This window comes from Pongo pygmaeus, chromosome 23 (genome assembly GCF_028885625.2).
Source record: "Pongo pygmaeus isolate AG05252 chromosome 23, NHGRI_mPonPyg2-v2.0_pri, whole genome shotgun sequence".
In the NCBI taxonomy this organism is placed as follows: Eukaryota; Metazoa; Chordata; class Mammalia; order Primates; family Hominidae; genus Pongo; species Pongo pygmaeus.
The window spans coordinates 59,913,922-59,929,784 of record NC_085931.1 but is presented as its reverse complement, the minus strand read 5'-3'; the positions used below and the strand labels follow the sequence as shown (position 1 = coordinate 59,929,784).

Here is a 15,863-nt window from a genome sequence, read left to right as displayed (position 1 = left end):
ACCCCTGGGCCTAGGAAGAGCAGGTGCAAGAATGCCACCCTTGCCCAGGGATGGTGGGCATGTCACCAGCACAGCTGTCATGGGAAACAGATGGAGACGCCTCAGAAAGCTGGAAAGGGAACCCTCTAGGATCCAGCAGTCCCACCCTGGGTGTGCGTCCAGAGGAAATAAAACCTTTAGGGGCCTAGAGAGACAAACATCACGTGATCTCACTTAGACATGGAATTTAACATCATCAGCCTTGTAGACGCAAAGAGCAGCACGATGTTGTCAGTGGTTGGAACATGGGAAACGGGAGCTATTGGTGTAAGGTTTCAATGATGTAAGAATGAGCCCTGGAGATCTGCCCAATAAGACAGAGCCTCGAGTTAACACTGCAGCACGATGTTGTCGGTGGTTGGAACATGGGAAACGGGAGCTATTGGTATAAGGTTTCAATGATGTAAGAATGAGCCCTGGAGATCTGCCCGGTAAGACAGAGCCTCGAGTTAACACTGCAGCGTCCTCCACCTCAAAACGTCCCGATAACGCAGAGCCTCGAATTAACACGGCAGCGTCGTCCACCTCAAAACGTCTTGAGGACAGGTCTCATGGTAAGTGTTCTTGCCACAAAAAATAAACAGCAAAAACAGAGAAATCAAAACAAAGGGACACAGCGACTCTGGGAGGTGCTGGACGTGCCGGCAGCCGCTGTGGCACTAGAGTCCCGGGTTTACATCCTGACTCCTCCACCCCCGCATGTTTAACATGGCAGCCCTTTGCCTATCCATAGATAGCAGCTCAATAAAGCTGTTCACAAATACGGATGCCACCCTTACCCTCCAGAAGTCAGGGCGGAGAAAGTGACATGAATTTAATCTGGAGACCAGCGAGACTCCAGGGGCCACCAGCAAGCAGGAGCCAGGAGACGTGGCCCTGGCTCTGTCCTCGGGAGGAACCTGGGACCTCTGCAAACTTGAACCCCTCGTGGGAGCAGAGGACCAGCCTGCTAGAGCCCTGGGCTTACAAGTGAGTTCATTCCTCAAGAGACAATGTATTGTGTGGCCAAGAGATGAATCTGTGGGGTGTACACAAAGGGCCCTGGGACCTTGGGGCTGTTGAGCAAGAAGTGGTTGGGAGGAGACAAGGACCCGGCAGAGCCTCCAGAGTGGGGCGTGGCTGAGGCATCGGAGGTAGGAAAAGCCACTGGACCCCAGACACCGCAGTGCTGGGCTGATGCTGCTGGGCCCAGCCGGCATAAGCCCAGGCAGGACACCCATTCTGGCAGGGGTGAACAGGAGAACCCCCGCACCTGACTGCTCAGCCGGGACCACAGTGAGTCCACTGTCCCCAAGTCTCACAGAGGCTTCTGCCCCTGGCTTTGCTGCCAAAGGAGCCCTGAGCCCTGGAGAAATGCGCTTCACCCCGAGTCGGGGCACGATCACCCCGGGCTGGCTCACGGGTTTCCCCAGCAACTGCAGAGGGCCTCCCGCCGGATCCGACGTCACGTTCCTGTCACTGACCTCCATGGGTCCTTCACATGTGCCAGGGAGTGACGCAGGTCCCTTCCCCCAGGACCATGCAGAACCAGGCTCTGGGAGCTCTAACGTGTGGTCGGGTGGGGGCCTCACTGAGTGTTTCCTTCCAGTGCCACTCCAGGCTCACGGGAAGACTGGGCATGTCCCCTAACCCTTCACTTGCTCACTCCAAAAACCATTCCAGCCTGCTTCACTGCAAAAAGGAAACAAGGAAAGAAAAAATAAAAGAAGACCCAGAATCCCGGGAGCTGGTAGAGAGGAGTGGGTTCAAGCCCTGGCCTTCTAGAAGCTCATGCTGGCCCCATTCAAAGCTTCCCTGGAATTTGGAAGCTTGGCCAGCTTTGGGAGCCGGTGGCCTCAGCAAGGAGCACCACAGCTCCCCCCGTCCCCTGACCCTGATGGGAGGCTCCCTCCCCTCCACCAAGGCTTCTGCCCCCCGCCACCCCTTGCTGCTGCCCTCGCCTGAGCACCCAGCCAGGAAACGGGCAGGGGCAGAGGACTTCAGCTCCCTCCACATGTTTCAAAAAATCCCAATGAAAGTGCTTTAAATGAATGTGCACAGTCCTGATAATTAGCCAATACGTTTTGTCCTTCAATATCCACATGAGTATTGGGGGACAGGGTTGATAAAGAAAAACTTTCTCTTTTAAAGTATTCGGGGGTGGGGCATAATATCTTTGTGGAGTGGAATTAATATCTCATTGATAGCATTTGCTGTTGTGTATCTGTCTCTCTCAATCTAGCCACAGGAGGTGACCTCCAAATATGTTAATTTAATCTGCAGAAATAACCCTGCGATTGACTTTCCCGAAACTGGTGTTAGATGAAATCTCTGTTCTGCTGAGCCTGCCTGTCGTTAGCTGTTCCCCGTAAAAGGCCTAATGTACAGCGTTTAAAAATCCCCGATGCTGTCGACTTTCATAAACGCACTCTTTTATTAAGGAATTAGCAGCAAAGCGGGCTGTGGGGCGTGGCGGTGTTTGGGCAGATTATGGGGACCCTGCCGTGGACAGACAGGACGTCTGTAGACCGAGACTGTGAGTGGCAGGTCACAGAGATGCCAGAACCACCCACCCATGGGACAAGGAGGATGTGAGGACCCACGAGAGTGACAGGAAAGAGGCCAGCTGCCCAAAACCCATGGAACACAGAGTGCTGAGCCAGGCTCTGATCTGATCCAACTCGGGATCAACCTGCCACTCACAGCCTCAGACTACAAACGTACTGTCTGCCCCAAGGCAGGGCCCTGATAATCTCCCCAAACATTGCCACGCCCCACAACCCGCTTTGGTGCTCATTCCTTAATAAAAGAGTGTGTTTCTGAAAGTTGACAAGGTCAGGGGGGATTTTTAAACACTGTACATTAGGCCTTTCATTGAATAGCTAATGACAGGGACCCCTGTTTGCTCTGGAGACACACGACACACACTGCCCACCTCGACTGGTGCACCCCAACCTCTGTCCCGAGCCCAACCTTCTCCCACTGCGTGGACCATGTGGTGATGATCACATGCACATCCCAGGTATGTTTCTGCACAGCTGTCAGGTGACTGCACACGTGCGTTTCAGGGTCTCGGTGGGTTGGTCCTCTGATTCCCAGCACACACCCACTTCCTCCCCGGCCCAGCCAGAGCTGGCATTGGATCTCACTTCTGGCCCTCTCTCTGCAGATTGGGGAGGGTTGTGTTCCTGTCTCTGTACCAGGTTCCCACATCTATAGAATGGGTGAGATGAAGGCCGCCATGGGGACGTCTTGTTGTCAGCACTGTAGAAAAATCAGCGACACAAGGCGCAGAAGAGGGGTTAGGACGCATGAGCTGGGATGGATGCTTTCCAAGGCTTAGGAGGTGTCCTGACCAGCAATTGTCTCCACCTCATATTATCCATAGCAGTAGGAGAAAGAGCTTGCTTGGGTTCTGACAGCTTACCTGAGTCTGACGGGGGCCTTGGCAGGGGGTGCAGAGGTCCTATGGGTTTCCAGCCCAGCCTCATGTTCAAAAGGCAATTCCCATCCAGCCTTTTGACTGTCTCTGCACTGATTCCCACAGTCACCCTGGCAGGATGGAAGAAAGACATTCAACCAAGTCATCAATGTGCATCTTATTCCAGTCCACACTTTATTGACGGAAGAATGACATAGGACTTTTTACATTTCAAGAATATATTTGGTATTAAAATTATATTTAACAGGAACATTAATCATTTGTAACTTTGATTTAGCAGTACTTCATTCGCTTAAAATGTGCTAGGGGCCGGGTGTAGTGGCTCACACTTGTAATCCCAGCACTTTGGGAAGCCAAGGCTGGTAGATTGCCTGAGGTCAGGAGTCCGAGGCCAGCCTGGGCACCCTGGTGAAACCCCATCTCTACTAAAAATACAAAAATTAGCTGGGCATGGTGGAGGGCGACTGTAATCCCAACTACTCGGGAGGCTGAGGCAGGAGAATCGCTTGAATGCAAAAATGGAAGTGAATTTGAACTGTGGGTCACACCATATATAAAAATGAAATTCAGGTAGATTATAAACCTAAAGGGATAAACAAAGCAGTAAATCCCTTAGATGATAATAGAGAGAGCAGCTTCGTGATCAGGCCGGGGACGATTTCTCAGACACAAAAGTGAAGGCCGTGGAATACCGTGCAGCCATAAAAAAGAATGAGACCACGTCCTTTGCAGGGACATGGATGAAACTGGAAACCATCATTCTCAGCAAACTCACACAGGAACAGAAAACCAAACACCACATGTTCTCACTCATAAGTGGGAGTTGAACAATGAGAACATATGGACACAGGGAGGGGAACATCACACACTGGGGCCTGTTGGGGGGTTGGGGCAAGGGGAGGGAGAGCATTAGGACAAATACCTAATGCATGCAGAGCTTAAAACCTAGATGACAGGCTGATAGGTGCAGCAAACTTCCACGGCACACGTATACCTGTGAAACAAACGTGCATGTTCAGCACATGTACCCCAGAACTTAAAGTGAATTAAAATGAAAAAAGGGAAAACCACACACATTATAGAAGTAATTGAATGTGATATACCTACGGTAGTACAAACCCAGTTACTGCTATACACACAGGGCTCTCTCACAGACATAGATATGAGCACAAGAAGCCAGACACAAAACAGTGCAGACTGCATGACCCCTGAGCATGCTGTGCAGTAGTGTTCAGGGCGGATGTTCAGATGATAAACTTAATATATTTTTAAAGTAATTCAGAGGAGCGGATGCTTTCAGGGCAGAAGTAGGAGGCTGGGATTGGGGTGTCACATTTCAGGTGTTTTGGAGCAGGGACAAGTTCCCCTGTGTCCTGGTGTTTGCTGCTCATTTGAGACATTTAATTAAGATACGTATGATGTTTTATGTACTGAATGCATTTTATGTCTCATTCTTCACAATAAAGTACTTAAAATGGTGACATCTACAATTTACATCACCCTATATTTGCAAAAATGTGATTTTCAATGTATTGTAAATATTAAGCAAAACTGTTACATTATTATTTAAAATATTTGCCATGGAATCTAAATATACAGCCATCAATACCAGGTGTCATCTATGTTTTAAAGAACTGAGTAAGTTTCTGTTTTATGGTTGAAACTGAAACTAAAGCACTTTTTATTACCTTACACTCATATTTCTATGCCAGTCCTCCACAAAATTGTACCCTAATAGATTTTACGTTTCAAAGTTGTTATTGATAGTCCTATTATAATCCCTACCACAATATTCAGAAATATATATATATGTCTATAAATTGATTTTGTTAATTTCTAGGTGCCATTGAGCTTTAAATACTAAAATCAATTCTTCTAGTTTGGGTTATTATTACAATTATTATTAGCAACACTAGATTAAAATCACATGAATGTGTTATACATGTTGACAAATAATTTGTAAACATAAGAAGTTATTTTTTTAACTGCATCCTCTAATATGATGAATGAGGCTTCTCACATTTAAGTCATTGCTAGAACGAGATGACATTCAGCTTAAATGTTATTAATTTTAGTTTGTATTTTTTCATCTAAAAACCTGAGAAAATGTTCATATAAATGAGATGAGTGTGAAGGGAACTCCTAAATTAGATATACATCAGTTTGTTGAAATTGTAATGAGTTCTCTGCCAGGGAACACACTGTGTGTGCTGAGCACAGTACCCCACCGATGTGCGATTCTTCAATGAGATGGTGACATTCCCTTGACAGACGGAGCCTGCACTCCCTGACCTGGGATGGGATCCTGGCAGGACTGTGGCCTCAGCAGAGATGATGCTACGTGATTTCCAAGGCTAGGACACAAAAAGTGATACATACCACAGCGAGATTCCATCTCACATTCTTTTGAATGGCTCATATTTAAAATAAGATAAACAGAAAGAAAAAGTATTAGTGAAAATGTGGAGAAATTAAAAGTCTTGTGCATTGCTGGTGGGAGTGTGAAAGAGCACAGCTGTGTGGAAAACAGTATGGCACGTTCTTCAAAAAAACGAACATGCAATTACCCTATGATCTGGGGATCCCAGTTTTGTGTATATCCTGCAAAGGATTAAAAGCAGTGTCTTGAAGAGACACTTACACAACCATGTTCAGAGCACATTATTCACACTGACTAAAACACAGAAACCAGCCAACTGTCCCTGGGCAGATGAATGGATAAGCAAAATGTGGTCTGTATATAGGACGGAATATCATTCAGCCTTCAAGAGAAAGGAAATTCTGGCACATGCTGAACACAGATAAACACGGATGTTATGCTAAAGAACGTAAGCCGGGCACAGAAGGACAAATACCGCATGACTCCACTTACATGAGGTCTGTGGAGTAATCAAATTCATAGAAACAGAAAGTGGAATGGTGAATGGCGGGTGTTAGAGCCTGGGGGTCGGGGTTTTCATGGGAACAGAGTTTCTCTTTGGGAAGCTGAAGCATTCCTTATGATTCATTGCACAACAGTGTGAATATACCAAACACTACCAAACTAGACACTTTTACATAATGGTTAACATGGTAAATCTTAGGCTATGTGTATTTTACTGCAATTAAATTTATAAAATTTTCAATAAAATTGAGAAAGCAAAAACAAAAAAAAAAACCCCACACAAAGTAACTGCGATGTATGTTTTTGCAGGGGTCATTTGTTTTTGAGGCACTCGTTATTAGAATCCAGTGACTTCACTGTGCAGAAGCCCAGGTCACAGAGAAAGCCACAGGGAGGGGTATGGCTGACAGCCCCAGTGACCAACATCCAACATCAGATGTGTGATGAGGAAGCCTCCAAGGTGACATCAGCCTCATCCCCATCTGAGTCACAACCTGTGCAACAACCGCGCAGCTGAGCCCCGTCACCCACGGGAATTCACAAAATGACTGTGGGTGTCTGAAACCACAAAGTGCTCAGGTGTTTTGTCACATGACAGTCCATGGCCAGATCATGCCAAAAAACACATTAGGGATCAATAATCATATGATTTTATTTATTATTGAATCATTATTATATCCTTTTAGATGACTATGATTTAAAAATTAAAATTGATTTATGATTAAATTACTAAATATAAATTGTTGCTAATGTGATTTCAGATTTTAATAGTTTTTGTGACAGTGAGTTTTGTTGAATGGAAACTCACCTGAATTCGCAAAAGTAGTTGTTACCCAGTCCTTGGCAATTATCTTTCTTCCTGCAAATCAACACTATTTTGCATTTTGTTTGTTTGTTTGTTTATTTGAAGATCACTGTTTCTGACAGAGGTCAAAAAACTTCAGCCCATGGGCCAAATCCGATTTGCAGTGTGGTTTTTGTTTTGTTTTGTTTTTTGTTTGTTTGTTTTTGTTTTTTAAGATGGAGCATTGCTCCATCACCCAGGCTGGAATACAGTGGTGCGATCTCAGCTCACCGCAACCTCCACCTCCTGGGTTCAAGCTATTCTCCTGTCTCAGCCTCCCAAGTAGCTGGGACTCCCAAGTAGCTGCCACCACGCCCAGCTAATTTTAGTATTTTTCATAGACAATAGAGAAAGGGTTTCAACATGTTGGCCAGGCTGATCTCGAACTCCTGACCTCAAATGATCCACCCGCCTCAGCCTCCCAAAGTGCTGGGATTACAGGCATGAGCCACTGCGCCTGGCCTACAGCATTATTTTTTATGGTCTCTGGGCAAAAAATGAATTTTACATCTCTGTTGTTCAGCTTTTTCATTTTTAAAAGGGTGTATCAATAACAACAAGTCATTGGTGACAAAGACTGTATGTGGTCTGCAAAGCCTAAAGGTGTCTACTACCTGTTTTTTATAGGAAAAGTTTGCTAATCTCTGCTTTAGAAAATCATTTACCAGAAAATTTTAATAATAAATGAGCTGCTTTTGACTGAAAATATTTGTATTCTTCCTTATATTTTGATTACTAGCTGTAAAATCATGAGTTCACCAGTTTCGTTCTTCAGTCCTTCGGAGCTGTGGTTCTGTTGTCTATTCTTCTGCTAAGGATTCTGTTATCAAAATACTTGGCCTTCGTTTGCAGACAATATGTCTTTTTTTCTCTGGCTACTTTTAAAGTTCTTTTTGTTTGACTTTGGTGTCCTTCAGATTGATTTTCTATTATGTATCTCAGTATGGAGTCCTTATACCCTGGTATTTATAACACTTTCTGAATATGAGGATTCGTGTCTTTCACCAATTTTAGAACATTTCTAGCACTTATCTCATGGCCATTGCCTGTGCCCAATCTTCTCCCATCTCTTCTTCTGGAACTACAATTGAACTGTGGTGCACTGTTGGATTTGTTCTTCATGTTTTCTCCTGCTTCTACCAGGAAATTTACTCAGCTGTAGCTTCCATTTTTGACAATTCTCTTTCTTTAGAAATAAATAGGGCCAGGTAAGATGGCTTGAGCCTGTAATCCCAGCACTTTGGGAGGCTGAGGCAGGAGGATCACTTAAGCCCAGGAGCTTGAGACAAGCCTGGACAACATAGCAAGACACCCTCTCTACAAAAAACACAAAAAGTTAGACAGGTGTAGTGGTGTGCACCTGTAGTGTCAGCTAATTGGGAAGCTGAGGTGGGAGGATTGTTTGAGCCCAAAAGGCGGAGGCTGCAGTGAGCCAAGATTGGGCCAACACACTCCAGCCTGGGTGACACTGAGATTCTGTTCCAAAAAGAAAAAAAAAATGTATGATTATTTTTCCACTTCTTAAGATTTCATGTCTTTATTTTTCAGTCATTCTTGTGGGATTTTTTAAAAATGTTTTACTGATATGTGGTTATGTTTCTAAATCCTCTTTTATTTTACTAAATATTGAAAACATTTTATATTCAGCCTTTCATACTTCATGTGTCCAGCGTCTTGGTGGTCAGCTTCTGCTGTCTGTTCTTCCTCCTGGTGCTCAGGATGGCATGTGTCCTTGTGAGTTTTGTGATTTGAGATTGTGAGCTCATGTTCAGTGGGGATTGGGCTGTGAGAATCCACCAGCCCCGGGATGAGGCTGTGTCCTGCTGGGGGCTCTTGTCTTTGTTTCTGTGGGGTGGCCCAGAGCATTAAGAATCTGAAGCACTTTAACCTAATTCCTTGTCATTTTGGTTTCACAAAATCTGCAAGTAGTGTGCATTTAAAACTCAGAAGATGATGGTACGTGCCTGTGGCCGTCATTTCCCTCTGCCCTTGGGTGATGTTTTTCCCTTTGAGCCTCTCACTCATGCAATGCCCCTTTGAGGGGCACCTGGAGGTGTCCTGGGAGAGACAGATCTCGGCTCCATACAGCATAAGGCAGAGGTGGGTGCCAGGTTTGTCTTCTCCTCCATTGGGATGGCCCGCGGTAGGTGGCTTAACTTGACTGCCTTGCTCAGCTGGAGGTGTTGTCTGACTCTGTACTGCCCTCGGGCCTCCCTTCCCAGGACCTCAGCCCTCATCCCATCAGCCCATCACCCGTCTTGGCTTCTTTCGTGTTCCCTCTGAACCTGCCTGCTGACTTCGGAGTTGGGAACAGGCCCCTGGGCAAGCGGAGGTGATGGCTCCATCTGTCCCTTGAAGCATCTTCTGGCCCTTGCACTGGCTTTGGCCATGGCCTCGACACTCAGACACTCCCAGGGGTGGGGGCCCCCTGACAAGACACCTTCTTATTTATTTATGCAGGAGTCTGTATAAAGGGGCACCTATCCCAACCATGCCACACACTAACCCCCTACCCCACCATGCCACGCACTAACCCCCATCACACCATGCCACACACTAACCCCCTACCCCACCATGCCACGCACTAACCCCCTACCCCACCATGCCACACACTAACCCCCACCCCACCATGCCACACGCTAACCCCCACCCCACCATGCCACGCACTAACCCCCACCCCATCATGCCACACACTAACCCTTTCCTTCTGTTTCCTTGAAGTCTTTGAAAACCAGGCCCCTTGGTGACTGAGGCTGGCAAGCAGCTTTCAAGCCATCCCAGCTCCCATGGAAGCCCCAGAACTTCTGCTTCCGGGTTCCTCTTCATTTTTGGCCCTTGGGGATTTCTTTTACTTCATTTGGAGGTTAGCTGTGCATTTTTAAAAATATTTAATGTCTTTATCTTTTCTAAGTGTTTTTGATGGATAGTATATCTAATTCCATTGCAATAAATGGAAGCTTCCCATGATCCCTTCGAGCCCATGGCTGGCCACGCTTCCTCCCAGCAGAGGTTCCATTACCAGGATAGTCCCTGGAAAGGAGGGTGTGGACGGGGGAATGAATCACCCACATGGAGTTCTATTGTCCAAAGGAGACACAGCTGCTGAGCACCTACTGGATGCCATAATGACAACAAAGAACTGAGAAGCCAAGAGTGTGAATAAACAAAGCACGTTCTGTGTTCAATGGCAGTGAGTCTTTCCATGATGCCTATCATTGCTTCCCAGTTCATACATTTGCCCCATGGTCTTCAACTGCTTGTTTCTGGGTCTGTCTACTATATGAGACACTGGAATTCACATCCCCAGTGTGTCAGACTGTATTTTATCCATGTCTGTATTTTTAGCACCCAACTCAGTACCCACCATAAAGCCAGGGTTTCATAATTTGATGAATGAGTCACTGAGTTTGGCAAGTCCAGTGGTGACTTTTAAAGCAAGGATGTCTTGGGACTGAGTGACCTTCATCCCTGACATCCCAACTCTGACCTCCCTCGTGCCTCCAGCATGGGTCCCGATACAGTGTGACATGAGGCCCCATCACCCCACGTGAGCACCATCACGGATACCACAGGAGCCCAGAGTGGGCCCCATCCCCACAGCTGCCTCCCCACCCGGGGCCTGGGGCTGGGCCACTCTTCAGTTCCACCAAGATAACCTGGTGCTTTCACGCACCCCCACAGAGCCCAGCTGAAGACAAGCAGGTTGCATTTCAGAAGTACGGCACCATGCTCTGAGGGGCCTGGGGCCTGGGGATGAGGTGGGTGTATAAGGAAGCCTGTCTGGGGCCTGGTATGGATCCCCGAGGCCTGGCTGGGCTGTGGGCACCCTGACCCTTCCAGAATGCAAGCTCGGGTGCATCTGGAGGCTCAGGGGGCCCATGCTCAGAGCCGCAATCACCCACAGAGGAGGGCATTAGGTTTCCAGGTGGGTTCCAGTGGGGACCACTTTCCTCCAGGGACTTTGATTCGAAATGATGACATCATCCTCTGGCAATGCCCCCTGACCCCAGGATTCTGTCCTCAACTCCCAAAGCTCTCATTCCTTGCCCTCTGTGTGCCCAATGGGGTGCCAGGCACCTTATCCAGGCCACCTATGTCCTGGGGATCCTCACTTCACGGAGCCTGGGATGCAACGGGGCTTGGACTCCAGCCAACAGCTCACCTCTTACCCTTCTATTTGGTGCCCCCCTTGGCTGAACTCGCTGGTGAGACCCGTTCCCTCTTGGAGCAGAGTCTCCAGTGCTCTCCCCAGGGCAGGGCCCCCAACCCCAAGGGTGTCCGAGTGTCAGGGCCAGGCCACAGCCAGTGCAGGGGCAGGGAGAGGCTGCAAGGGACAGAAGGAGCCGCCACCCCGCCTGCCAGGGGCCTCCTTCCAACTCCGATGTCTGCTGGCAAGTCCAAAGGGAAGAGGAAAGCAGCCAAGACCCACAGTGACAGGCCGTGACGGGCGGTGGGCTGATGGGACGAGGGCTGAGGTCCCCGAGATCCGAGGGCAGTGCAGGGTCAGACAGCCCCTCGGGCTGAGCAAGGCCACACAGGTTAAGCCACCTCCTACGGGCGGGAGCTTTCAATGGAGCAGACAGCAGGTGAACGAGAAGGCAAACCCCACACCCGCCTCCGCCTGAAGCTGCATGGTGCCAAGATCTGGCTCTCCCAGGACACCTCCAGGAAAAACAAAGACAGCTATTAAGGAAAACAAATCTACCCTTCTAATTCCTCCGTGTTCTTAGAGGCACTCAGAGGGCAGTTTTTCACTCTGCAGTAAATGATTCACTCAGACTCCGAAAAACAACAGTCAGTGTTCTTCCAACCACCAAAAAGAATGGGTGAAATCACTGCGGCGAAGGCAAGCGGGCCAGAGACCCTTTGTTCCTTCTCAGGATCCCCTGCCTTTACAGTCTCCATAAACACTGCCAGTTTCCACGGCCTGCGGGCTCACAGGGGCAGCCATTCAGAAGAAGAAATTTCTGAGGTCATCAAAGGGTTAATAAACCTGCCTGCACAAACCTTTCCCCAGCGACCCCATCCCCATCCCTTTCTTTGACCTCAAGACCCAATTCTAGGGAATATGATTGTTTATCCATTAATCACCGGGAGTTTGGGCTCAGAGCCAGCCTGGTTCTCGCTGGGTAGAAACCGTAGGTGCAGGCTGAGAAGCCGGAAACCCAGGGATCGCACTGGCGGTCAGCTTTAAAATAATCATGAAATACGCCGTGATTCGCTAACAGACTCCTAAGCACATAGAATTTTGAGTTCAAGGGGACTTGGTGGTCCTAGAGCCGGGCCTCCTTTTTTTTTTGAGACGCAGTCTCACTCTGTCGCCCAGGCTGGAGTGCAGTGGCGCAATCTCAGCTCACTGCAACCTCTGCCTCCCGGGTTCAAGCGATTCTCCTGCCTCAGCCTCCCGAGTAGCTGGGATTACAAGCGGGTGCCACCACGCCTGGCTAATTTTTTGTATTTCAGTACAGACGGGGGTTTCACTGTGTTGCCCAGGCTGGTCTTGAACTCATGAGCTCAGGCAATCTGCTCGCCTCGGCCTCTCAAAGTGCTGGGATTATAGGTGTGAGCCACTGTACCTGGCCGGGGCTCCTCCTTAGTGAGTGAGCAACAGGTGTCCCAGCCAGCCTGGGTCCCAGCTTCCGGGTCCAACCTCCCATCTCAGGATGTGGGTCAGCCTGATGGCAGGTCCTGCAGTTCCACAGCCCAGACTCTGTCCTTCCTGCAACAAAAGCTCGCTGAACACTGGCTGTGTCAGGTGCTGGGAAGCCAGGTGGGCAGAGCTGCTGCCTGCATGGAAACCTGGTCAACGGGACAGTCGTGGTGCAGCCAGACCCAGGCCCTGGTCGGTCTCGGTTGCTCAGGAGCCAGGCGGCCTCCTGGGAGGAGCCGCTGCCCTTGTCCTGGAGAGCGCACACTGCACAGGCTATGGGGACAGGGAGCACCTTCTGCAAGGGCCAGGGAGACAAGGGGCCTAGGACAGTGAGTCAGGACCCCAGCATGGAAGGAGGCCTGTGATGGAGAGAAGGGAGGGACAGCATGAGCTATTGGTGGGAGGCTCCTGGGACTTCTGGGAAGGTCAGGTCTGGAGGCAGGAGTGTGGGGTCATCAGCGCCAGAGCTTGGAGAGGAGAGCCCCGACAGTGGAGCCTGGCGTCCCCCGGGAGGAGGAGCAAGCAGAGGAGACGGGGAGGACACAAGGAGCTGGGAGGGACAGCAAGGGCGTGGCAGGGACAGGCCTAGGTCACGGGACACTGGCCTTAGCCTGGTGGGGGCTGAGCTCTTCAGACCTGAGGTTGCACGGCCCAGTTAGGTGGAAACATCTCTGATGAATCATGAGGGGGCCCTGGAATCCAAAAGCAAAAGCAACGGCCCAAAGACCACCAAAGCGGGGAGAGACTGGGGGATTCAACCCCATCAGCTCCACCTGGACACCTAAAGGCAGCTGGATCTCAACTCACCTGCGCACGATCTTCCCGCCGTTGCATGCACAGCAGCTAGACCCAGTGTGGCGGCACCATGGAGTTCTCTCTCTCCTGAGACCTGTCGCCAGCCTACGGAAAAGCTGCCCACTTGACCAAATTTCCAGACATGCCCGGAATCCAGCGCTTCTCAAAGTGCTGTCCTCCCGGCTGCTGTCTGCTGCCCATTTTCTGCATTGGTCTCTGGATTTTCTGCACAGAAACTGGGAGGAAACCTGGGGCCGAGCGTGACCTCCCCTACTCAGGACTCTCCAGTGCCTTCATCTCACTGAGAGAGGCCCAGCATCCGTGCAGTGCAGTCCCAGGACCCTCCTCCCTGCTCACTCCCCTCCAGCCGGGCTGGGCTTCTCGCACCCCTCCAAAAACAGCAAGCCCTCCAAAGCCTCAGGCTCAATGCCTGAAGTCTTTTCTGTTCAGGATTCTCTCCTCCCACCTGCCCTGCCTGCCTCCTTCGATTCTTTCCTCTCACCCACCCCACGTGACTCACTCCACCGTTTCCTTCTGGACTTTTCTAAACCATCACCTCCTCAGAGAGGCCTTCCGTGATTGCAGCAATTAGGCCAGCTGCCCGGCTGTGCCCGATCCCCATCTGCTTTGTGTTTTTTATAGCATGAAGCTTCACTCTGGCCTTTATTTGTCCCTCCCTTGCTGGTTCCGGCCTCCCCCTCACCCCCAGATGCTGTGAGAGTCCAGGCCCTGACTCTCACTCCCTTCTCTGGGGAGCCTGTCAGAGGCGCTGCCTGCGTGATTGTTGAATGAGTGAACTGAGCCCCCACAGACGGCTGGCATGGGGCCACATAGGGCACATCTCATCATTATGCCAGCAAACTGGAGCCGGCCACTGCCCTCCATCTCTCCAGGGAGACCTCAGGCCCCAAGCCCCTGCCCCACCTGAGAACCCTGGGAGGAAGGAGGCGAGAAACCCTGCAATCGCGGCTGCCGAGGGCCCCCAGTGACACCTCTGCCTTCCTCTCGCTTTGTCTTTGCCAGCAGCTCTCCAGATCCCATGCCTGCGACGTAAATACTGCTCCGAATGCAAACACAACCCCAGGCTGTAATTGCTCCATGAAATTTGCATCCTCTCCCTGACATGCGTTTTACCACTCAACTAATCATTAACTGATAGTTTGCTGCATGGAGATAATATTTCTAATATGTAATGCAATTTCCAGAGTATAGAAAGTACTTACGATACAAAGCTGTTATTAGAGGTCGTGGACCTGTACGGAATTGATGAAGACGCAGCCTCCAGAAGCCCCGAAAAGAGCGGGAAGTGCCAACGGTCCCAGTGCGCGTGGTGTTTGTCTATGCAGAAAGCGTATTTGTAAATCAAGGAGAAAGGAAAATCAATGAATTTGCATCTTTTCTCCCTCAAAAGCACATTAGATGTACTTTATTTAATGTGACGTTCGTTTGTCGCCCATCACTTAGGGTGATGCATGCAGGTCAGAACCTACCAATAATTTTAATCTCCTAAAAGCACATTTCTATGCTAATTTTTAATTACAATTAGTGCAAATGTCAGCTGTTAGCTTTGGTGACTGACTTAATGATCTGCCCGTGTTATGCCTCTGATGTGAGATGCTAAGGCAGAGGTCACTGGGGGCAAACAGTGATTTGGACGTTAAGTGAAAGAGCTTGAAACGCACGGGCCTTGGAGCTCACACACCTGATGCAGATGCTTCTGTCTCAAGACCTGGGTGACTCAGCTCAGGCCTGAGTTGAGCACCTGCTTGGCACCAAAGAGGCTGTGTCCTCCACAGGTCTCCCCTGCCTTGGACGGCTGTGCACCTGCCTGTCTTCAAGGAGCCGAGAGCCCGCCCTTGTCTGCAGAGACCGCCTCCTCTTGGCGTGGGCCTTGAACAGCTTTGTGCTGGAGTTGGGCCAAACCCCCAAAGACCTTCAAGTCACCCTGGGCTGAAGCCGTGACCAGCTCATGGCCCTTCCAGCCCAGCACTGGGAAAGCCAGAGGACTTCAGCACGCCGCAACCTTCCCCAAAATCCAGAAACGAAGTCCATGCGTAGCCCCTCAAGGGCTGCTGGAAGCCGCAGACCCTGAGAACTTCGAGGCTTTCCAGATGCTGCGTGTGGTTGGCTGTCTTTACAAGCCTCTAAGGCTTCTTGTTAAACACACAGAGTTACAGCAAGCTTGTCCAACCCACCTGCCCAGTGCATGCTGCCCAGGATGCCTTTGAAT

General features: G+C 49.6%; 1 long non-coding RNA gene across 1 annotated transcript; it reads right to left on the bottom strand.

The window, feature by feature from the left end:
• Positions 1-12,825: 12,825 nt before the first annotated feature.
• Positions 12,826-14,910, bottom strand: LOC129023284 (uncharacterized). Its single transcript, XR_008496753.2, has 3 exons — positions 14,857-14,910; positions 13,646-13,738; positions 12,826-12,907 (listed from the first exon to the last, which is right to left on the bottom strand). It is a non-coding gene; the product is annotated as an uncharacterized LOC129023284 (long non-coding RNA).
• Positions 14,911-15,863: the final 953 nt, after the last annotated feature.